The sequence below is a fragment of the Acomys minous genome (genome assembly GCF_964271855.1).
Source record: "Acomys minous genome assembly, chromosome: 4".
NCBI classification, from domain to species: domain Eukaryota; kingdom Metazoa; phylum Chordata; class Mammalia; order Rodentia; family Muridae; genus Acomys; species Acomys minous.
This window is the reverse complement of record NC_140486.1, coordinates 93,202,147-93,227,359: the sequence shown is the minus strand read 5'-3', so window position 1 is coordinate 93,227,359 and position 25,213 is coordinate 93,202,147. Positions and strand designations below refer to the sequence as shown.

The window sequence follows — 25,213 nt, the reverse complement described above, 5'->3', positions numbered from 1 at the left end:
AGGAAACACTGAAAGCAACAACTGATGCCCAGCCCAAGTGGACCATCATTTCTCAGTGTCCCAGAACCACGACTTACATTTGAAAAAGGCTGTCCCAGTGAACAGAAAGGAAAAACACATCTTTCCACGGAGGTGACACATTCTTTTCCTCTCCACACCTTTCTCCTTTGGTGCCACCACCCATCAAGTATCTAAAAGTCTCCTTAGAGCTCTTTTTCTTAATACACTCAGCCATTGAATGCAGACCAAGAAAGGAATAGCAAGGACACTTATGGAAGCCATGTTCACAGTGGAAACTACCCATATCCAACCAATGGCCCACGTCTGTTCCAAGTCCCATTGCGAGACACAGTAAGAATGACTGCTAGGCACATCATGTGGGTTCATTTAGACAGTTTTCTTTAATTAACAATGAAGACACTACAATCCTAAGTACCAGACAGAATTGGGGGTAAAAAGAATTGAACACAAGCATAACACTACAAAGAAAGCTTAGAAAAGTGAAACACTTCTAAAGAAAAAAATATATATATATAAACCTGGCCTGGTACCCATTACATATATACATAGTACGTTATCCACATATATACAGTAAATGTTTTGGTAGCAACATAGACCATGCGTCGGTCTTTTGTACACAGATGAAGCAGCACCATCAATAGCACCACCATCTTCAGATGATAAACCAAACCACATACAGCAAATGGAAAGATAGATGGCATTCGTTTGGCCCACCCTGTAGCCAAGAGGTATAAGGAAAGTAACTACACAAGAAAGATAATTCTGAAAACTATATCCTTAGGCCAGTGGCAAAGTTCTAAAATGGACTAAAATAAATTGCTAGCACTACAAATGTATACGCAAACAGTCACGGTTTCCTGGGAAGTGAATTTGTTCTATGATATGGCCTAATGATTGACACTGGAGGAGGAGACAGCATGGACAAAGAGAGGTTTGAATAGCAGGTGAATGGCAAAGGGACAACACACCCATCTCCTGGTGTAGACATCACAAATGCCAAGTCTTCAATAAGCTAGGGAAGGAAGATAATGCCTTACCCAAGTCATACACTGAAAAATCTTACTTGCTAAGTATAGGCTCTTAATTAAGAGTAGGGCCAAACCCCTCCAGCACTTCTCAGTCGGCTTCCAGCATCTATTTGGTGCTCTAGTCGCAAGCAGTGAGTGATAGATACCCAACACATCGGCTGAGCCACACTTTCTGCAGGCACGTGGAGGAGACTGATGGACAGAGCTCCGATAGAACCTTTGCAATCTCAGCCTTGGCCCCAGGGATAACCAAAGGCCCAGTGTTGAACCTTTGGCTCTACTAACTACATGGAAGGCTGACTATGTTCTCTATAGCTAAGTCCACAGCCCAGCATAGAAGCCTTCCTGTAATCATTGACAAGGTGGTACCTGCTCACACCCCAGGAAGAACACCCTCCTTCCTTCAGGTTTTTCAGCAGCCCAAACAAGTGAGCATAGCATCACCTCCTGCTAATGTTCACCTTGTCATGGCAATATCAACTCTCCTCCCAATTGTCCTCCACGTGCCTTCCAACATACCTTTTTCTTCCCATGGTTGTCGGTGTTAATGTTGGTATCTTGGTATAGGACCTCTTTGTATGACCATCTCACTTACAGAGCTCAGCCAGGGCAGCATGAGGTAAATAGGGGTTCATTATCCCCCAGAGCCACAGCACTTCAAAACTGTACTAACCCCCCATGGCTTTTACTGTCACCATGTGGTGAGCCGCCTTCCCCTATCTTTAAGTCACCTGTTTTAAAGGTGTTTCCAACTACATGGTATATTGCATTTAGGATGTACCACTGACTCAAATAGGGCTTCCGCACTATAAAATATTGTTTCTTACAGTACAGTAAAATTGTTGCTTAACACTTTGTCTCACATATAAAAAAGATAGCTAGAAGACAAAAGCCAAGGAAAGACAGGCTAAAACTCTACTTTTGGCTAGATGATTCTTGAGTAGATCCACTTTTGTAGTCACTCACTTAGTCAAGAGTGTCCCTGACCTTTGAAAGTTAGCAAGAAATAGCCACACTGTGGCATTAGTACTGATAGATTACTATTGACCCAGGTGGTTGATCATTAATAGAGTCCCTCATTTCCAGCTGGTACTAGGGCTACACTTTTGCCTAAGACAAAGGTATCATCATAACCAGGGAACATAGCTTGCTCTTTTCACAAAGGAGAATTTAAAAACTCTGCCTTAACAAGTCTTTAAGAAAGAATGCTATGAAAGGTTGGTCTCATAAAGAAAAATCCACTAACTTCCAAGTTAGCCAGAGGCCACTAGAAGCCCCATGAAATAGAAGCGCTTGGTTGGCCTGCAAATACTTGAGAACAGATAAAAGCCAACCCCCATTAATAAGAATTGAACACAAGAACTTAGCAGCTGATACACTTAAAGTAAACCCTGCAAGGAGCCAGAGAGTGATATCTCAGCCTGGGTACCAGTAACTTCCAGTTCTAAGTCAGCCAAGTCAGATGCTCTCAACAACTCCAGCTCATGTAACTCTAGAAGAAGCTGAAGCAAGAATGTCTGTCTACCTTTGCACTATTGACTCAATAAAACATAAGAGAAATAGAAACCAAGAGATGATTGTCCAGCCTGTTCATTTCTGTTCCCGCCCCAAATGTCAATAACTCCACACGCAGAGGTATGTAGTCATAGATATTTGAAGTCCAAGCTCCTTGAAAGCTATAGCTTTACAGGCAAATGGCTGGGGCTGACTTTGTTCACTGGTCTCTCTTTAGTTCCTCAAGGGAAGAGAGCAAGAGGCTTGCTTTCTTCTTACCTTAGCAACAGATTGAATCAGAATGCTTAAAAAAAAAAATACAAAGTTACTTTGGCAATGAAAGTCTCTTCTTGCACATTTGTAAAAGACCATCACATGAGCTTTTCAAAGCCAGTGGGGTTTTCTACTGATGGCAAATGATGTCATTCAGTGAGTTCCTTGAAAACAATGTATTCGTATGACTAGAGTCCTATTTACCTTAGAAATTGATGAGCATGCAAATGATGAAGATCTGCAACAGTGAACATTGTACAGCAGTCTGTGAGGTCCACGCCATCTGGCTGACTGCATACTAACCCCAGCCTCAGCAGTTGGGGGTCTATTTATGTCTTTGAAGAGAGCAAGGGGTCCCCAACCTGCTGATCAGGGCAACAGACACTGCAGTGCCTTCCAACCCTTGCTCCTTTCTCAAAGCCCCACCCAGGCAGCTCAACCCTTCCCAGAAGTACAGTGTTCTTTCTCCCTGCAGCAGGGCTAAGTTCACAGGGACTGAGTGGGAGCCTGATCACTGTGTTAATCCACTGTACTTTCAGGAAATCTCATTAAAAGACAATTTATAATTCTGGAGGACACACCTTCAGGTATATCCGTTGCCATTTCTATTTGATACGTCAAAAATTCCAAGGCATGTGGATTTTCCAAACAAGGAAAAGATTAATATTTTCAGTGCTGGCTAGATGTTTCAATGGCAGGTCACTGGTGTTTTTTTTTTTAATGTGCTCTCTGTAAACTGTATTTTATTAGCTAACCACTAAGAGGCCAGCAAACACCAGGGCAAATGGGCCAATTGCGTTCATTTAAAACAGACATAACATAGAAGCTCTCAGAACACATGAGATAGGCGTCTCAAGGAACACAGAGCCCTGGTCATGACTTTTTAAAAAAAAATCTGGAATTTCAATTTCCAGCTAGCAAGAATGCACTTGTCTTAACAGCCTTCTCAAGACAATGAATGAAATGAAACATGATGTGTACACAGAAGAAAAGAATGAGGTGGGAGCAAAAGGCTTATAGAAGTGGGGAGGGGAGAACAGTGTCTAGTTTATTATGAACAGAAAGACATTTCCAGAATTTATAAACACCCACATTCCTCATTCCAAAGAAAGCCTTTAACTGGAGGGAATCACCCATGTCTCCTTCTCTCTACAGTATGTACAGTGGAAGCCTCGGCTTTCCTTTCTTTGCAGTTTTGCTTCCGTTCACTTACGAATTCTAAGCCAACACTTGAAAACACTCCAGTAGAATACATCCTCCTTCGTTTGGAAAAAAAATACAAAACTAAGATTAATTCTTAAAAGGAACTCAGCTCAACATCAAGTTTATATTACAAGAGACAGTATCAGCAGATACATGATACAGTCCAGAACCTTCTATGGCACTATGATTCTTATTATATTATTTTTCTGATTTAGAACCTTAAAACAAGGACCATACCCTAGTCTACTCTTTTTAGCCTCGTTTTAAGCATTTGCTCCACTCTTTACAACAGAACACTGAGTACCTCAGTCCCACATCCAAAAAGAAGATGTGCTGTAAGGAAAGATACATTTTCATTAAAAAAAAATTACACATATAAATCAAAACCTATGTTAAATATTTAATACTCTCTCCACCCATCGTGAACAGCTCCATGTGAGATAATCTTCAGCGGTGCTTCATGGAACACAGTTTCAGAGTAGATGGACCGGATGTTGCAAACGCGATGAGAGTAAACCCATTCTCCTGCAGCAAAGGGGGGAGGGGCGGTGCACACCAGCGCATCTTGGCTAGCGAAGTCCTTAAAGTTCAAGATGAAGTCTACGCAGATTCATTGTTCTGGTGTCACAGTGCTTTCTTGTTGCTTGGCACAATACAGAACGTGCAGTTCAGTCAATGGACTCCTGAGGATTGTACAAAGTAAACAAATGCATCGTACCATCTACTGAGGAGGAAGACGTGAGGTCCTGGTTGTGAATCGTGAAATAGTTCGAGTCTGGGTACCCATGAGTTAAAAGGAGGATTTGCTGAGGTCATTTAGGTCTTCATTCTGGAAGGAAAATGGGGGGAAATTGTCAGCACAGACATCTGGAAATATGTTTTCAATCACAATGTGGGGAGCTCACCCCTTTCAGAAGAGAGGCTGTGTGAGAGCAGCTAACATTGTAGGCACAAGTGGTACCGTGTACCTACCTAAAATCAAAACACTGTACTCAACCTTTCAAAAACGCAAGTGTTTATAGTAATCACAAACTAAAAGCAGTCACTACCAAAGCAGCAAACATATCAATGTGGCCCACACATTTCAGAGTTTTGGCAACAAATAAATATACAGTTCTTTGAGGTTACGATTGAAACAAAAAATATATACATTCTACTTCTCATTTGAAATATTATAAAACACAAGGAATAGCTAGAGCCTACAATTATGCTTCTAATTTAGGTGCTATAGAATTTAGGTACATTTCTTCTCTGCAATTCAACAAAGCTGACTACAACAGGGCACCACCTTTAATTCTCCTTCAGAAAGGAGACCCTTCTGGAAACCCCGAAAGCATCTCTTGCTCTCAAGCTTTACACCAGACAGTCCTTCGGAAGTACCTGTTTTTATGCACTCAGAACTTAATCTATACATATCAATATGTAGAGCATGCCCCAAACAGCCTGCCCCTCAGTGGAGTTGATTACCATGAATACTTGGGGAATGAGTAAATGGATACATTAAACGTCATGGAGTCTACAAAGTGGAATTATGCTGCAGTTTTGCCTTCTGGCAGTTCCAGAAAGGCAGACAAGTGTCACTCATAAATTGATAGAATGTGAAACAAACAAGTGAATTTCACAACAGGTGCACAGAGGGAAAATTCTAGATGCACAAAGGAGGGAAGAGTGCTTTTAGCTAAGACCATTAGGTAAGTACCTTACTGACACGTTTGGCTGTGTTTGGAAGAAAAGGAAGGAGGGATTGTCACCCTGGTGTTTGTACAAGGCTTCCCACATAGCAGGCACTTAATGTGAGCCGAACAAAGGGCAGGCACGCCACAGACTTGCCATCGAAGACATGACAGAACAAGACTCCAGACGGTAAGAGACCAGCAATGGGTAGGCCATAAGAAGGATGCATTTGTATAGGATTGCCAAAGACCTTACAAGGCATACGGAGTTAAATATACAAATCTAGGGCAGGTACATGGTGAAAACCTCAATGGACAACCCAGCAGGTCTTTCTCTAACTCCATGGCTAACAAAGGCAATGCTCTCAGATAAGATCATGGGACAGGTGAAACGCAGGGTGGACAATGGTTTCTAAAACTCACAGGTGTAAGTGCTGAGCAACGCAACTTTGTCTTTTCTCTCTCCCTCTGCTCTCCCTAGTTTTGTGTTTGAGACTGTGTCTTGCTATGTAGTCCAAGGATGTCCTTGAACTCATGATCTTTCTGCCTCATCCTTTCCAGTGTTGGGATTAGAGAAGGTGTGTACCAACAAGGCTGGCCTCTATCTCCTTTTGAAGAGATTGGTTATGACTCTGATCTACTAACTATTTACATAATGTGTTTCAGATAATTTACCAAAGGAAGCCTCTAATTTTAGGAGATTTCTACTTATTTTAAAATAGTAGTTCTGCCTCTAAAAGACAAGCTACTTTTTTTTTTTTAACTTACTAACACAGATTCAGAGATGCCATAGCAAAACCAAACAAAAGTGTCCTGGGTTTCTCACTTTAACTGCGATGAGACTAGACTTACTTCAGGAGGAGAAAGGGCCAGGCCATCCTTTCAACAGCCCCAGCTGGGCTGTGAAACTCGCCAGCGAAGCTCCAAGCTTCTCACTTACTTTTAACTTTTCCTGAACTCCTCTTTGGATATCGAGACACCTAAACAACACTTCACAGCTCTGGACCTAAAATCAGTCAGGTGGGCCACACCATATTAAACAATGTGTGACAAAAAAAACCTGCCAAATGTACAATGCAGAGCGGGTGGCAGAGTGAAGGGCATAGCATGTTTTTCATTTCATATCTGGCTCTCCTCCAGCAGAGCTGAACGAACAGCTCAGGACGGGAACAAACTGTACCCAGGTTTTATCATCACACGTGCCAAGCTGCATCGGTGTACAAGGCAGAGACTAGAGAACCCTTGGAGGGGAGATGAAAATATGGCCCCGCTGTGTGCTTAAATACATTGCTTTGCATGACCAGGTGCCACCCTTGTAATTTTGCATAAGCATGTTCAAAAAGCAAGAAATAGAAAAAAAAAAAAGTAGAACATACACCTTCATCAAATGCCTTCCTTCCAGACGCTTAGCATGTTGCTTTTTAAAAGTTTCTCATGTAAATCCTTGCCAGCACACACACTTCGGCCACTAGCATCACTTATTGTGTCACCATCTTAGGAAATCACTGAAAGACTGAAAGCTGGAGGTGAGGTGGGGAGAGGGAACAGAAGGCTACAGAGGACGTTTGAAGCTCATACCTGCCTGGCTTCGAACAATGGTGTGAACCTGTGACTGCACATGAAGGCTAGCTACCAGGTAATGCCACCGATGTTTTCTTTTAAACAGATGGCCCTCGGTGAGAACCGGCCCCACCATGGCTCTTTTGGAGGCAGCACAATTCTTCCCATTATGGCGCCATTGTTTGCACCAGCGTTTGTGGAACGCCTTCTCAAGGTCCCATTTCTCTCTGCAACCGTCTTCTCAAGCTCAGACATAGTCTTTCCCATGATCTCTATAGCAGCCGGAAAGCACATTTGATCTTTGGAGACAGCCAAAAGGCTTTCCTAGCCAAATATGGTGAATAAAGGGGCTGACTAAGCAGGGTTGCAGGGTCCCTGTGACCTATTATCTAAAGCCAGTGAGCATCAAGACTGAAGCTGCAAAGACTCGGTTCTTCTCATGCATCAGGGAGACTGCAGACTTCGCAGCAGACCTCTCAGGGGCTTCGTGGGACTCAGGCTCATCTTCCCGCTTCCTTATTACTACACTCTTGCCATCTAGACAGACAAAGCCTGCAACACCCGCTGCACCAGAAGAAGGGGAAAGCTCTCAATGTGCATGTGTTTGTAATTTAGGAATATGTTTGAAAAAAAAAGAAAAAAAGAACCACACTAGGCTCTCCATCATTCAATTCAATGAATATCTCTGACAAACACAAATGCAATGACAGATACAATAATAAGCTTTTAAAAAAAAAGATGATGCAGTCATATGTACACACAATGTACTTGATATGCACAGCCTCAGTTGGCAGATAACAATCAGTCATACCAAATGTGGCCATGCTACTTTCCAAATATTAAGAGCTCACTGGTCCCATGCATAAACCGAAAACGAAACTGCAACACGTTTCCTCAATAGACGACACTGTGCAAATATCAAGCGATGACGTTCTGTCACACATTCTCTCCACCTGCATCTCTGGGGAACCAGTTCTGAACCCAGAAATGCGATGCACCTGCCACGAGATTTGGTAGCAGGAAATTACACTCTGACAAAATTTCATCACCACACCAGTATCTACTGTACCCTTCTGTGTGTATCTTTTTGTAAGATGAAACCTACCTAATCCTGCTGCCAGAAAAATGAAAAATGTAATTTTTAAAGCATTATCAAATGAGTCAACACTTGAGCAATGCCACTTGAGTCCAACGGATTATTGCATTGTTGCACCCAGGAAGAATTTACATCTTCCGGAACTGTAGCCACTTAACCTATGCCTACTCAAGCTGAAAAACAAATACAGCTTTTACCTCTTTTTACATTGTTTTGGCCTACTGTCAATTTTGACAGTGAAAGTTGAAAACAGTGCACATCTTAAACAGAAGTACAGCGGGTGGACCTGTACCCTTCCAGCAACCCACTTTTAGTCAAAGCCATTGATAAGGGTTAGTTACCATCTTGTGCTCACATGTTTTGAAGCTTGTTGTCAGTCGATGACATCTAGTAACGAGTGTCTGACTAGGGTTACTAGTCTTGACTCTTAGGAGTAAAGTGTGGTTCAAAGATGCGGCCACAAAGTAAGCCTCCCTCATCTAGTGACATTTTTTAAAAAAGGACTGCAGGACTGAGTTTCCCTGCATGGAGATCACTGCTTGACATCTCACTGTGGGTTTGGCAAGACAGTTTCCTGTCAATTAAATCCCTCTACTTAAAGAAATGAGTCAAAGTTTGGGAATGCTGCTGAGTAGACAGATAGGATTCTCTGAGCATGTACAAGCTCCTGGGTTCAATCTACTGCAGGGCAAAAACTTGTGCCAAAACCGCATATCAGTGTTTCACTTAAGGTAAATCTCTCTGTGTTTTTAGAGAAGTTACAATACAGGACATCATAAAATATGAGAAGATCTATAGAAGGAAAAAAAACAAACAAACCCTTGTTTATAACGCCTGGCTGTGATGCCCGTGGAAGCAACATCCGGTGTTGTCTTCTATCACTTCTTCATTTCATATTCTTAAGCCAGGGTCTCTCACTAATTCTGAAGCTCTCAGAGTCAGCTAGATTAGCAGCCCAGCAAGCCTCAGGCATCCTCCTGTCTCCGCCTCCCGGCACTAGGATTAGCTGTTCCATCCCACCTTTTAAAAGTGGGCTCTTGGGATCGATCTCACATCCTTAGGCTTGCACAGCATGCCCTTTACCAGCTCCCAGGGAGACATCTCCTCAGGTCTGCAGAGCTACCGGTCTCTCATTTCATGCAATCGCATCCAAGTTCATGCCACTGTCATTCACGGCTCCAGCTTTCTCCCTGCAGCTGCTGCTGCAATGACTCCTGGTACTACTCACTTCAAACTCTTCTAGAATGTTGACAGAGTGACATGGCATCTACAACGTACTCTGAGAAAACTCTTTTTAAAGCACTCCTCAATCTAGTAAGTGAACCCAGTAAACTAAAGAATAACAAAACCAAGCACACCAGGTGCAAAAGCCATCATGGTCCCTGCAATGAACAGGCATTCCCGAATTATAACGTGGGTTACTGCACAATCCTAGATGAGGAAACGGAAGGGCGGCTCAACTTGATAGACTGGCAAATGCCTACTAATGGGATCCTGAACTCTAACATCAGAGTCAGATGACAGCACCCAAGAATCGAGCCACACTCTAAAGAGCCCTCTCTGCCAGCCCTGCCAACCACCCACTTAAGGAAAAGGAAAGCTAGGACCAGAGAGATTCGAAAGGTTAGGGCACAGGGAGTCTCCTCAGTCTTTAGAAGGCACAGTTAGGAAGTACTAAGGCTAACTGAAGCTTTGGAAGAAGGTGAAACCAGGTAGCGAGAAGGCACTGTCTGTTCTAGAGCCTTCCAGTTAGAGTCAATGGAAGTTAGAAGGATTGACGTAGCTACCACGGGATGTTAGAAAATGGAAAGGCATTTTTAAGCTAAAGAGAGAAAACTCCTTTTCAAACTGGCCAAGACTGAGCTGGCAAGACTGGGTTTCGTGGTCTTAAATGGCAAAGGGTAACCAACCAGGCCAAACCAGTGCTTTAATGGAGCTGCTTAAATAGCACTTGTGCCCGGTGCCAGTCACATGGAGAGAGCTGATGAAAATAACAAGGTTGCTGGCCAGACCTTCAGGAGCGCAGAGTTGCCAGGGAGAAAATCCAGGATGAAGTGCCAACATGTGAGAGGGCCATCTCGCTCCAATTCCTCCTTTGTCCCCGCAAAAGACCTTCTGGCAGGGCTGGTGACTTTAGGAGACCACCAATGAAGAAAGACAAGCTTTATTAGAAGGGGAAAAAAATCGAAATCTACTAAGGAGGCAATCAAGCCTTTTGGTCCTCTGACCTACTGGGGTGAACGCTGCCCTCACTGTGGGGTCCTCCTTCCTCAGCTTCCATGAGGCATTGGAAACGTCTCAAAATGACGAAGGATTACAAAGAGAAATTTAAACAAAGATGTTCAGTTCTTAATAAGTAAAGGTGTGCTGTCAATAATAAATTTAAATAAAAGTCAAAAATATTTTAAAGTGAAACTAAAGAGAAGATCCAAGGGCTAAACGATGACTAGGTGCTCTTCCTGTGGGACCTAGTTTGACTCCTAGCACCCACATGGCAGTTCAAAACCATCTGTAACTCCAATTCCAGGACATCTAGCACCCTCTTTTGGCCTCTGTGGGCACCAGGAATGCATACAGTACACAATCATGCAGGCAAAACACTCATGAACATAAAATAAAATTAAAACTTTTGCATTCCTTCAGTTAATTAAGGGAAAGGACGATCATAAAGCAAAGGGTATCAATGGCATAAGAGTGACCCTGGAGATCGGAAAATCAAAATGCCTTCAATGTTCCTGCCACTACTGTATATTATTACAATGAATAACTTTTGTCAACTTGACAGATCTAGAATCATCAACGAGAGAAATATCTGGGAATGCTGCTGAGAAGCCTTCTGGATTAGGCTAATGGAGGGTAGGAAGGCCCACCCTAAATGTGGACTTGGAATCCAAGAGCGAATGAAAAAGACAAAGAGAGCTGAGTGGCAGGATCCATCCCTCTCCGCCAAGGGACTGAGGAGGTCACATGACCAGCCGCCTCCAGCTCCTGCCTCCATAACTTCCTCACCAACATCCACTGTATCCCTGAATCGTGACCCTAAATAAAACTTCCTATCCTTAAGCTGTTTTTGTCACAGCAATAAAATAAGGAATATGTATGTGGACATATATGTCAGAATCAAAGCAGGAAGACTTGGAAAAATTCCTCTCCAGTACGTAAGTGCCATAGGGCAGGAAGTCTTTCACACTCACCGGGTGGTGGGTGGGGGTGGGGTTGTGCCAACAGCATATTCTCTCTTACAGGAATTACATTCCTGTTCTGAGGTTTATATTGTAACATCACCGTCACTTTTTGGTTTATTTTGTTTGTAATGGTCAGAATACAGGACACAGAATTTATAAGTCTGGCTTGGATACAAACCAGTGGACTTAAATTACATCATGGCTTCCTTTACAATGTGGTGTAGAGAGAGTAAAAAGTGTTTGCAACACAGTTTCTGTAATTGGACAAAAGGGAAGGAGGCAGACCTATTGCTACAACCTTTCCTTTGCTCTTAAACACTAAATAAGTTTCTCATGCCTGCTCTGTCCCTGGAGTCTGATTGCTCCAAGAAAGCAAAAACCATGGCTGCCTGTGTGAGTGAGTGTCCGGATAACCAGTTGTTTCCCAACTGTCATCAGATTTTCCATAACAACGTGAGAACAGGGCCCAGAACAGACATTCACACAGACAGCCCTGGATCTGCAGGGGACTAAGGTAACACAATCATTACCACGACTGACATCACTTTTGGCAGCTGGAGAAAAAGGAAAAACCTCTGTTTAATCTATTTTCTGATTGCTACAAATGTGAGCCGGAGTCCCTGGTATGATGGTTGTGGTTGGCTTTATGGAAGATCTTGGTAATGCAAGAAATGGCTATGGAACCCAACAAGAAGGTCATAAAGGAACCACAGGGTAGCTCAGCAGTGTGGCCTGATTCCCACCCCGTACATGGTTTAAATTGGTCTACCCGGAAACAATGAAACACTCCCAACAGTTCCTGGGAAGTTAGTGTTAGGAAAAGACTTTCTTTCCCCACTATGCAGTTCTAACTAACATCTCCAGGAAACCCTCGGGTCAAGTGTCAGGGAAGAAGTTTGTTTGACCTATCTCTCTTCTTCCTTGGAGGAGACTTTGGGGCAGGGAGGAGCATGCTGTAGAGAATCTGATCTGTGAAATTAAGTGAACCATTCCAAAAAAGGGGGGAGGGTCTAACTAATAAAAGAACACTTTCAGAAACTCATTGAAAATGCCTAAGAATACGGCATTATTTCCAAATGCATTAAACCCCACTGATCTCAAGTTAAAAACTCTTAAGGAAATACAACTTGCAAAAGTTTTTGGAGTATGAGGCTAAATTTTAAACAAGAAAACTCCTAATCACTATTCAGCCTTTTGGCTAAGATCAAATGTAAACCAAATAATAAGAAAAGTTAGAAAAACATGCCACCCACTTTCAACCACATAAGTCCAAAGCTAAGGCTCCTATGAAATGGGTTGTATCAAAAATAAGCTGCAGACATCCCTCACAATCAAGCAGTAATGTGTGCTTCTTCTGTATTCTAGATTCATTTCTACTGCTGTGCTAAAACACCAACAAGCAACTTAGAGGAGAAAGGGCCTTATTTGGCTTACAGTTCCATGCAACAGTCCATCATTGAGGGGAAATGAAGGCAGGCACTTGAAGCAAGCCACATTACATCCACAGTCAAGAAAGAAACAGAGGCATGTGTCCTAGCTTGCCTGTTCTCAACCAGCATCTCATTTCTTAAGGACTCCCTGCCTAGGGAATGGTACTGCCCACAATGGGCTGGGTCTTCCAGCATCAATTAACGATAAAGACAATACTCAGAGACATGGCCACAGGCCAGCTGGATCTAGAGAATTCACTCTCTTCCCAAGTGACTCTAGGTGGGGTCAAGTTGACAGTATTAACTAATACACCCTGGATTGCCACTCCTCCAGTGATAGATAAGTAGCCTATATCAGAACGCATTCGAAAATGTATTTTGGGAACGCCAAGTTGCAAACGGTTACTCTGAGAATGAAAATTGAGCTATCACAGAGCTCTAATGCTTTTTAATAGCTGGTCATTTTGTCTAACTCCAAACTCATTCACAAATTCAATTGTGAATGAAAACTAAGGCAAGTTCTATGACCTCCTCTCTAGCTGTCCTGTGCTCTGTACTTTTAGGCAAGTTACTCACACTCCTGGAGTTTAATATTTTCATCTACAACATGGAATAACAACAACCACTGTGTAGGATTGTCATGGAGATCTACTGAGGTGATACATGAAATTCTCTCATTATGCATGCCATAGAAGTTTTTGTATTATGCATGCCATAGAGGTCTGGAATCAGTGGTTCTTTTGTAACTCCTGACTTAAGAACTAGAAATCTTTGGCACTCAGATATCCTCCTGATACCTGAAAATAAACCAGCAATAGCTTAAGGAACTAGTGAGCACAAATGGGGCCACAGGCCACACTGCGGCCACAGGCTGGATACAGCTTAGGAGGAGACATTGCAGGTACAGTGGAGGAGAGACGGCACGGAGAATAATAACAGAACAGAAAAGAAAGGGGTAGATGGCAGTGGGGAAGCTCACAATACACCCTGTGGTATGCTTTTGTATAGGACCAGGGCACAGCAGGAGTTAAAATAGAGAGACAATACACTCATTTGAGGTCTTAAATGAATGCCATCTCCGGAAAAACACCATGCATGAAAAGGCCAATTCTGCTTCTTGAAGAAATTAGAAGCTGGAAGGCCTCTCACCCCTTTCTAAGTCTGATAATGAAAACGTTCACAAAGAAACTACTCGGACACTCTTTAGAGGGGTGCTCACTGTGGTGTTCCTAGTGCGCTGTTTCTAGTACCTAAAGCGTGTGCATCATTGTGGGGGAGGGGCTGGGTGGCTTAGGCTCCTAAATTCCTTCCTCCAGTCTCTCATCTGCAAGGACTAAACAGGATAGTAACCTGACCAGTCAGGGCTGCCTGAGCAACTTGAAAAGCTGAAGTGGATGCCAGATGCAATCAAGTCTAACCAATGGCAGCTGGGGGGGGGGGGGGGAGTAAGGGGGGAAATTTTGAAAGATAATCTGAGAGGAGTTGATAATGCACACATGGCTGCCTGCAACTCTCAGGCCTTTGAAGAAGACTCTGGTATGGATTCCTGACTGAAGGCAAACAGCTCTTCATTGTCTCACACAAAGAAGCAAAATCCTCTCCCCTGGCATGGTGGTGACCTTTCACTTGCTAACCCCAAAGGTCATGCACCTTTTGTTTTCATCTTTCAAGGCTCACTTCCACTTGACTCTAGACTCTAGACACCCCAACCCCCACCCCCAATGTGTATGTGTGTGTGTGTGTGTGTGTGTGTGTGTGTGTGTGTGTGTGTGTGTGACACATACATGGATGTGTAGGCTGGAGATCAACTTTGTGCCATTCCTCAGGCACCCCATGTCCTTTGTGGTTTTTGGAGACAGCCTTTCTCTATATCCTGAGCTTTGGCTGACCAGGGAGCCTTGGGATTGTCACTAAATCACGAAGGCAAAGGAATAATGACACCTATACAAGACACAAGAGTTTGCCATCTATTGTGTCCTGAAGGCCACCAGCAAACCAGGAAGGAGGGCTCAGGAGACAAGAGATCAGGAATCTCTTGATCTTGACTTCTCTGGGCCCCAGAATTGTGACAGCGAGGCAAGTCTTGTTTAGCCACTGTTACGGTTTGAATAGGGAATGTTCTCCACAGGCTGGCATTTGGACGCTCGCTCTCAAGACGGTAACAGTATGTTGGGAGGTTATAGTGTCTTAGGAAGTAAGTCTATCTGGAAGGAGCGGGTCAATAGGAGAAGAGCCTTGGGGGTGTTAGTGTGACCCCCTCTCCTGCATGTGTCTCTGTGCTTCCTGACCACTGACCCATTCTGACTACCGTCACAGTGTAACCAGCCACTCATCCCTGTCCACTGCCACAGTCACGAGCCACTTCTGCCACCTTGCCTTCTTCGCCATGATGGACCCCGGAGCCATAAATCAGATTAAATTTGACTTCCCTTATTTCTTTCAGGTGATCTGTCATAGTGATTAGATGAGGGACTATTGTACAGCCACCTGCTCTATTAGAAGGCCCCAAGCTAAGAGAGCAACTCACAGTGACAGGAAAGAGAAGTGTGGTCACCTTCAAGATCACTGATGTCCACACAAGGGGGCATCTGTACTTCAGCTCCAACATGCACTTGAGGCTGATGCCATCTCTCTGTAGATAGACACCTTCTTGTCCCCAAGCCTTTTGCTTAATATCTAGACCAATGTTCTCATATAGGGTTGATGGGAAGAATTCTATCTCATGGGGGACATGTGGTAACAGACACTTCTGTCGCCTTCAATTCAGGGTATCTATAGTAGCAGGAGTGCTATGAATGTCTCACGGGTAGAGGATACAACTGCTGCTAAACACCCCACCATAGACAGAACAGTCAACTGCACAAAGAACTATCTGGTACCAAAATCTCAACGCTGCTGGAGAAATTATGCCCTGGGGCTGAAGCCTCCAGCTGAAGAATGGGGTCAAAATGGGTTTGTTCACTGGCTGGCTGCTTCCGGGACTTGTGAGGCTCTTGCCTTGACATTTCTTACTCTGAGAACTTCCTACTTTTAGAACCTGCCATTGTCATGGCACTTTAGAGTCTCAAAACACCTCTTTGCATATCTAGACCCTTTTCAGAGTTAGTAAGCTTGCTTACATCTTCACTTGAGCTGTGTCCTGTTTCCTCAATCATGTTTTTTTTTTCCCTCTAGAAGACAGGTAGTTTATCCAATTAGTCTAAATTCACAATTCCCTTTTCTTCCTCTACAGAAACTTCTGGATGCAATTCACAACGGAGTTATTTTCCTAACAAGTTGGGGCAGAGTGAGAATGCTTTTTTTTTTTTACCCAGGGCTGTGGGATACAACAGGAATGTGAGCCTCCTGCAAGATGCCTTCTGTGTGAGCCATAGCTATTGACTGCTCCACAAGACCCCCACTTACCAGTGGGACTGCAGACCGCTGATTAGTCTCAATAAACTGTGATTTCCTAGTGAAAGTGTGGACCTAACTACAGACCAAGTCGCACAGAGCTTGGCGATTTAGCAAGGATAGCACATAATTTATTAACATGGGGGTACTAGAAACCATCTGGGGGGGGGAGAGAGGGGCCGGTGAAAAGGGGAATGAGACGGGGAGGGACAGTTATTTGAAAAGAACTTCTGCTTCTTTGCAGTTTCCCACGTTTGCAGAATGGGGAGGCCTCTAAAAATCACAACATCAAAACAGTCGCACACACCATATGATAACAGACCTCACTTTCCTTTATCATTTTATCACTGGGTATGAAGGCCCTTCTTTCCTTGCCTTGAGCCTGCCACGCACGTCACTGAACCACTATTTGGACTGCACTGCCCTGAAACTACAGGAGATATTCTACAGCGCCCATTTTAGAACTAATATTTCTCTGCATCATTATCCAGAAGACAAAATCATGTCTAGGCACTGTGGACTCCTACTGTGCTCCAACTGTGTCGTGAAACAGAATCTCTTGAGGCTGGAAATAAGCTTGCAGTGGGTTAATACCCTTGCTAGTCTGTTTTTTTTTTTTCTAATGTTTCTCGTACAGCTAACCATTTAACTGTGTTTTTTGCCTACACAAGAGTATTACAGGAAAATCTTTAGGTACAGATTCACTTATCCTAAGGCCCATGCCATTTGATTAAGGTTAAATTATTTCAGCTAAAGTAAAGGTAACGGACTTCAAATTTTGGGAAAGAGATCCCCTGAGCTGGCAGTAATTGAAGGCAGGGATTTGTTTGGGGTGTGGCTAATGAATAGTTATTCAACTGGCCTATAAGAGGCCCTGTTGCTTGATTCTCAGCAGTCCTCCCCCGCCATCAAGTGTCATTTCAATTTAATAGGATTCTTAAAAATATTACAAATTCAGCCGGCTTTTCAATGCTACAAACCGTGCATCCCAATTAAGAAAATAAAGCACTTTTAACACTGATGAGGATTGTTTTCAAATTACACTTGTATCTTACTCCCTCCCATCCTGGAAAGTGGGTCAAAGGGTAACCCAGCCCTGCCCATAAACACATATAAAGCAATTTAGAGTCTCCATCCATGTTAAACGCTGTAGCGAGCAGTTACACGCAAGCTATACTGAAGATCTTAATGTACAATATTTCATTTAATCCTTACAACAACACTGAGATTATACTGTTGCTCTTGTTTTTAAAACAAGTAAAAGAAGGATTAGAAAAAAGTGAGCAAGAATCCTCAAGATCTCCCTGCCTGGATCTGGGGCGGCTGGAATGCAAATCCCATGCTTTTAGCCACACACTCATAGACAATGCTATAAAAAGCATGGGTGGAAGTATGGTTAAAGCTTTCATCTAAACAGAGTCCACTGCAATATACAAAGTTATTTTTATAAAAGGAAACCAAGGGTACGCTTTGTGTTTACAGAGGGTAATGAGAAATGACATGCTGAAAGGCCACACTGATAAACAGCAACTAAAACAACAGTCCACCTCAGAGGCACCTACATATCAGAAATACCTTCCCTGCTGGAAAGCGGCTGCAAAAGAGATTGCCATCAGTGAGGAGGCATGCTTTTATCCCTTCTTATGTGTTCTCCCTGGGCAGTGGGGGAGAAACACTGACAACACACCCCCCCCCACCCCTCATTTCTGGTAGAGTCTAGACAGTGGCAGACACCAGACGCCAACAAACACAAGGAGGCTCAAAGGTAAAGAACGGGGCTGACAGTTGTGGCCCCTGTAAGATAGAATCCTTTTCCCTCTACAGTGGCCCAGCTATGCTGCCCTACTGCTTCTGGTCAAGACCTAGGGGACTTGGGGATATTTTTTTGTTTGTTTGTTTGTTGTTGTTTGTTTGGTTTTGGTTTTTTGTTTTTTTTGTTTGTTTGAGAGACAGGGTTTCTCTGCTCAGCCTTGGCTGTCCTAGACTCACTTTGTAGACCAGGCTGGCCTTTAACTCACAGAGAACCACCTGCCTCTGCTTCCCGAGTGCTGGGATTAAAGGCGTGCGCCACCATGCCCAGCATCGGGGATATTTTTATCCAGAAGTTTTCCTTCAGTCCCTCTCTCCTTTATTTAGAAAGCTATATAAAAAGCAGAAAAACTATACTTATATAGTCATGAACCATACACTATAATAGGTAAATAAAAGTCCTTTGCCGTTAAGAGGCCACAAAGGAACATAAGATTAAAAAGTAAACTATAAACAGCTGCATCTCTCCTCCCGATTGTTTACATTCTTAGACATCCAGTTTTTAAAAATACTCCCTGTGTAGATCAAAACATGCTGTGCCTGAAGCAGAGGAAAACAGTGACGTTGGCTTTAAACCACTACACAGTTTACATATAAACAGGGCCAAGTTTATACAGAGTCGGCAGCAACTGAACTGAATGGCACAAATGGAGGCCTATAATTAAGCGTGCTAGTCATCTCCTTCTGCAGAAAAGTTAAAAAATTACCTACGACGCTGTTAAAATAACGAAGTAAGTTCTATCCTCCAACAGATAACAGAAGAGGCTTTTTTTTTTTTCAGGTCTAAGGTGTGAGTGAGGGCTGGGACTGGAACTCAGTTGCTTAGCATACATGAGGCCCCAAGGTTGATCCTTAGCACCATATAAATGGGATCCGGTAGTGCATGCCTGTAATCCCAGCTCTAAGGTGGGGATGAGAGAATTAGAAACTCAGAGCCATTCTCAGCAACTCAAGCTTGAGGCCAGCCTGGCTTGAAAGCCTGTTGCAAGGGTGGGGTGATGTGGGTTAAGCACACCATCTTCTCATCCCCTCCCTCTTCCCTGTTTTTGTCCTCAACCCTTTTCCCTGTTCTTCCCCTCAACTCTTCTTCCTTTCACTTTAATATATTATTTCAACTAGTACCACCCATAAATATAGCTTAGCCCACTGCAGACGATCAGGTTTAGAAAACTGGGTGGCCTCCCACCAACAACCTCTTTTCTTCTTGTTAAAATTCTTGCCTTTGAGCATGAGAACACTAATCTAACAAGAAAGCTGCTCTCGGGAGGCCAGGGAAATGAGTCAACACTGTAAGGCGTTTGGTACACAAACATGAAACCCTGAGTTTGGATCTCCAAGGCCTAGTAAAGCAGTATAGCACTGTGCACCTGCAATTTCAGCACTGAGGAGGCAGAGGCAGGAGGATCCCTAGGACTTGCTGGCCAGCCAGAGTCAATAAACATCCTGCTCAGTGAGAGATCTTGTCTGAAAAAGCAAGATAGAGCCTTATAAAGAAAAATAACCAATAGCCACGGTCCTCCACACTCACTGGCATATATTACGCATTACATGCATTAGGCTAGAAATTTTATTTAAAAATAAAGTTTACAGAAAAAGCTATGCTTTCATTGAAAACACCATGCTTGGTTTATTTTCAAATTCCTCAAGTGGCTTAGGAAAGAAAAGAACAGATCAAAAATGTTTAAACTGACATAATATTTAGATGTCAAGAGAATTACTTGTTGGTCTGAGTCTGAGGAAAATGGAAAATAGAAAGAAAGTAGGCCGGTGCAGAGGTGGAGTGGTCTAGGTATATCTAAGGTAAGATCACACATTACCTGGCACACCTCATCCTCTACTTTCTTTCTCCCTCTCCCTTCCCCTCAAATTTTCTTTTCCCTTTCACTTTAATGCATTCTTTCAACTTCCCTAGGTTTTCACCAACATAGTTTGAGATCCACCATCCTCCCTGTTTCCAATTCATATACGAGAGCTCTTTTGTTTCTCTCACCATGGAGCTGGTGAACAAATGCCTTACAGATCAAAGGTTTTGTTGTCGAAGAGATCATCTAAAATAATTCTCAGAAAAGTAGAAGAGATATAAAACTATTTTTTTTACATTTGTTGTTGTTGCTGATGAAACATAAAAACCAATGCTTCCATCAGCTTTCGGTCAAAACCAAACACTCCAATCCTTTTAAAAGGAAAAACTTAACCAATATCTTTTCTTTCAAGTGTTTAAAGAAAATACTGTCTTACCTTTGAACCTAAATGCTTTCTCAGTTTTACAGTTGTCTTCATTTGGAATCCGGGAAGGGTAAAAGTCTTCGTAGGAATGTTCTGACTTGTTGCAAATTTCACACACTAAGTTACTGGGCTTTGATATCACACAGAAATAACTCAAGCCAATCAGACTACGACTTTGGCCTCTAAGAATCTGGGATGACATACAGCATTTTCTAAGACATACATCTAAATTCTATTCCAGTGTAAAAGTAAAATTGAAACATAAAGGGCATAGTGATGGGAAGGTAGTGGAGAGGGCTGAGATGAATTGATCAGACACGAATGCTTAAAACCTCATAAATAACTAAGTAGGACACAATCCAGTCATAGACTTCTAAAATAGACAAAAAAAAAAAAGGACCTTTTAAGGCTTGACAGACAACATGCCAATATTATCTTTGAAGAGGTTTTATAAGATCTTCTAACAAAAATGTTCCTTCCACATCACAAATGATTTCATCTAGATATTGTGGGATAAGACATGCCCTGCAATTACACATTCCCTTTGGTCTGTGCCAAAGTATGACTTAAGACGCCCAATGAAGTACAATTTTTAAAAAATAAAAAGCCCCACAGTCCAAAACAGCAGTTTTGGAGGGGAATTATGCAGGCTCAGAGCACAAATAAATATTACAACTACCAAGTAATATTTGTTAGGTACCCACGTGGGTTCTGAAAGATGGTTCCAAATGCGAACGGATGTAACTGTGACATACAACTGCTACGTTTTTGCCCTGTGATGCTCATCAGTGGAAAGGTGCTTCCTGCACAACGAAATGTTTTGTTCAGAGAAAAGTGCTAAAGGGGCATTTCAGCAAACAAATCTCTAAACATACCACTGGCATTTAATAAAAGGACACATACGTGCTGGCTTCTGGAACCTCAACCTTCAAGGGCTTTGGCTCAGCTCCAACAAAATACGGCAGGACCACAGCAGCTGGCAAATGTTCTGAGCCATCAACTACCAAACAGCTGCAGACTCAAGGCACATTCTGAAATCTACTACTTCCTATGGCATGGTATGCTGGCATGGGAGGAAACACTTGTCCTCACTAAAGCCAAGGGAAGCAAACGGGAAAGGTCAGGATCCGAGTAGAGATATACTCTCAAAAGTAGTTTTTAAATGAATAAAGAGTAAGGTAGAAACATGTTTCAAAATTCTAATGAAGACAAATAAAAGAAAAATATTTGGATACAATTTAAAACCTGTATCATCCTTCATAGAAAACCCAGGGATGCTAAAAGTCACAATAAAAGTTAAAAAAAAAAAAGACAGTGAATAACAAAGCCATGAAAATACAACCAGAAGTCTGCTAAAAGGAAAGGCAGGAGGAAGCTCACCTATCCTCCAGACGAGAATTCTAATTCATGTGCACCAATTAATTTGCTTTGCTTTATTTTACACTTTTTTTCCACAAGACTAAAAATCAATTATAAAACTGAGATTCAATACCTGGCTTTACCAAGAGGTTGCATGAAATATTATTCCAATAAAAGCCAGCCTTAAGAATCCTCTTTCTAGTTCTTAGTGAGAGTTGAAAATACCTAATTAAATTATAAAATGTCAATAAACTACACCTCACAGAGAGCAAATCTGATCCAGTCCACACATCTCTACAAATACCCACAGCCACGCTTTTTTTTTTAACCTCCTAATCTCCTGTGGCTCCATTAGTAAGCCCCTAAAAATGTAACCTGGCATTTACACTCTTGTCCATCTGGAATGTTTCCACGTTGGAGGAAACCCTCACTCCTCCGCCTCCACAAAAGTACACAGTTGGCAAAACCTTGCGTACATAAGAGGGCAAGCAGTTTTATTCATGCATGCACATGGTCAAACATTTAATCCCCTAGCACCCACTTCTATTCATGTTCAGATAATGCTGGTAAGGACACGTGCTTTTTTTTAAAAGCTGAAACATTATCAGCTACCGAATGCTGTTTTGTTGTTGTTGTTGTTGTTGTTGTTGTTGGAAGATACTGCAAGAACAAAGATTCAAAACATGCCATCAAGGCTGTGTGAAGTTCAACGGACCACCTTCATCATGCCCCATTAGAAGCCTTGGACCCAAATATTGTATAATGCAGAGGCCAATTTGTAAATGTAACCTTGGGAAACCCAGGGCTACACTTTGTTCCTTCTCAGGGCAGCACTCCCACACATGCAGTTCAGTAAAGATTCTCCACAGTGCTTCTGCGAAAACCAACCCTACCACGTCAGGATGTTAGGTTAAACTTAAGACACCAAACTGGAATCTAGTATCAAGCTTTACCACCTAACTCACTGTGGGCAGGAATGTGACTACTCAGACAATTCAATTCTTAACTATAGGTTCTAATGAGCAAAGTATACTAATAAGATCCAGCCCTCTAGGTATTTGACAACATAATTGCTTTGGGATGCACTTCAGTATTTTAAATCTAACTATTGCTGTAACTGAAGTTTTGACCACACAAGTTCAGGGAATGCTGTGTGTACCTTGTGTGTGTCAATATCGACTATGCCACAAAGTTGTGCCATACACAGGCCATGCTAATTTGGTTTTGGTTTTCGGTTTTGGTTTTTTGAGATGGGGTTTCTCTCTATAGCTCTGGCTGTCCTGGAACTCCCTCTGTAGACCAGGCTGGCCTGAAACACAGAGATTCACCCACCTCTGCCTCCCCAGTGCTGGGATTAAAGGTGTGCGCCACCAAGCCCAGCTGCAATTACAGGTTTTATTTAGGCATTCTATACTAATCTCCAAGAACTGTACCTCACAACCATACTACACGATGGATACTTTTTATGTAATTCTTCCCAGCCACCTTCCCCACCCTAGTCAACAGTCACTTGTACTTAAAATGTTTACTTCTTATTTGACCTTTAACTGAGTAAACCCTATGTGAAACTGCAAAGAGTATTGCTCTTCCTCCCAATTAAATTAAATTGTATATGATTTGAGTTCTAAATTTGAACGCTAGAATTTTTTAGATAATAATGTAGATAATAGATTAACTGAAAATTGTAGGTAATTGTAGGTAATAAAGAGAGAATGAGAAAGGGGTTACCAACCGAAGAAAACGAAGTTACACAGATCAAAATGATAGGCCTCTGTAGCATCAACTTCTAGAGGTGAATACTAGGACCATTTATTGCCTGTTGGGCTGCAGTGTCATGGTCTAAATGCTATGTGTAAGATGCTCATAACAGAATAAAGGCACATGAAGCTCAAGGAATGTCATCAATCCAGTAGGTAGAACTCTACCACGCAAATGATTTTTTATTAATTCCCACCTGACCCAAGATCTGCTTATGACTGCATTTCCAACTTCTTGAATTACATTTCCAACTCTGCCAACTCACCTACAACTTCATCAATTCCTATTTCTTTCTTAGAAAAGGATTTGCTCCAAATCACCTCCCTCTGGACCTCCAGCTGAGTTGAAATGGGAATCAGACATGAGATCACGCCTTTAGATTTCCATTGCCCAATGAAGAGCAAACTCATAATGAATGGCTTTTGTTGTCAACCTACTTTGTCTGAGAATGTTCTCTGTTCTATCTTCTCTGGGTATCTGAACCACATACAGCCATCAGGGCCTGGGAGAATTGTTACTAAGAACCTGTGGGAAACGAGCAATTTACGTGGGTTTTCGACAACCTTGGGTAATATCCCTGTGTATCTATGGAAGCTTTCCAAAACAACTTTGTGGTCACTAGCGATCCTCTGTAAATTCCTAAAAGTGAAGGCTCCGTGGGGCTTTGCCATCTGCTTGCTCAACAAATGACTCAGAGAACTCTATAGGTACTCTGTAGAGTGTGGAGAGAAAAAGGCAAGACCTGCCGAAGACCCTGCTCAGCCACCTCATCAGGATAACAGGTGGTATGTACCTCAAGGGGAAAGCCTGGAACCAGACTGGAGCTGTGCTAAAAAAAAAAAAAATTAACCCCGTTAGAAATGTGGGCCCAGCGTTTATGCTAAGATGGATTCAATTGGAAAGTTACATTGGAAAATAAAGATGAAAGACATGGGAAATAGCTATGTTATCTTATGCTTAACATGATATAAGTTTTACTGCTGCTCCTCACAGCATTCGGGGGGGGGGGGGTGAACAAAGTATCAACAAATGACAAATGTTCACTTTTTGGATTATTTTCCCATCATGTTTCACTTTTGATTTCTTGTCTGGTTCTCCTAGGGCAGTCAAAGAGAAGAACATTTCCACAGAACCACTCAAGAGTTTGATCAGTTTTCTTTGTTAGTTTCCCAGTGCTCCTTGTTTTCTCAAGTGCCAGAAGCACTAGAGTGGCCACCATCTTTGGGCCTCCCCATTGCTTCATCTGACTGTGCTGGTGCCGTACTTGCCACGACTCATGAGACTCATGATTCTCCAATGTCACTTTCGCTTACTATATTCAGTGTGGTAGGTTTTCAGAACAAGCGTACATTTCACACTGAACCAAAGGGATGGGGGAATAGATGCCATGCATTAAGCTTCGAAGCCGGGGGAGTTTACAGGTGCTTAGTTCGTTAGTGAATATTTTTATATCTGCTTCCCTGCTAGATCCTCATCATTGCAGGAGTTCAGATAACGAAGATCACTCTCTCCCCTCCCCTCCCACCATATGGTAGGATTTGGTTTCATCACCCTCGAGCGTGCCTCCCTGAAACTACTACCACCAGCTGTCTACGGCAGTTCAAAGCAGGAATAGTCACCAAATTAGCACCTAAAGACAGAGCCACTGAAAGCTAATTCAACCAACATAACTTTCCAGGGAATTGTGGATATCAGGATTTGAGAG

General features: G+C 42.6%; 1 protein-coding gene across 1 annotated transcript in view; it reads right to left on the bottom strand.

Moving 5' to 3' along the window:
* Window positions 1–382: 382 nt before the first annotated feature.
* The window catches only part of IRS1 (insulin receptor substrate 1), a 54,281-nt gene continuing 29,450 nt past the window's right edge, over window positions 383–25,213 (bottom strand). The window contains exon 2 of the mRNA XM_084779130.1: window positions 383–4,848. The gene's annotated coding sequence lies outside the window, so the exon portion shown is untranslated. The remainder of the gene's footprint in view (window positions 4,849–25,213) is intronic.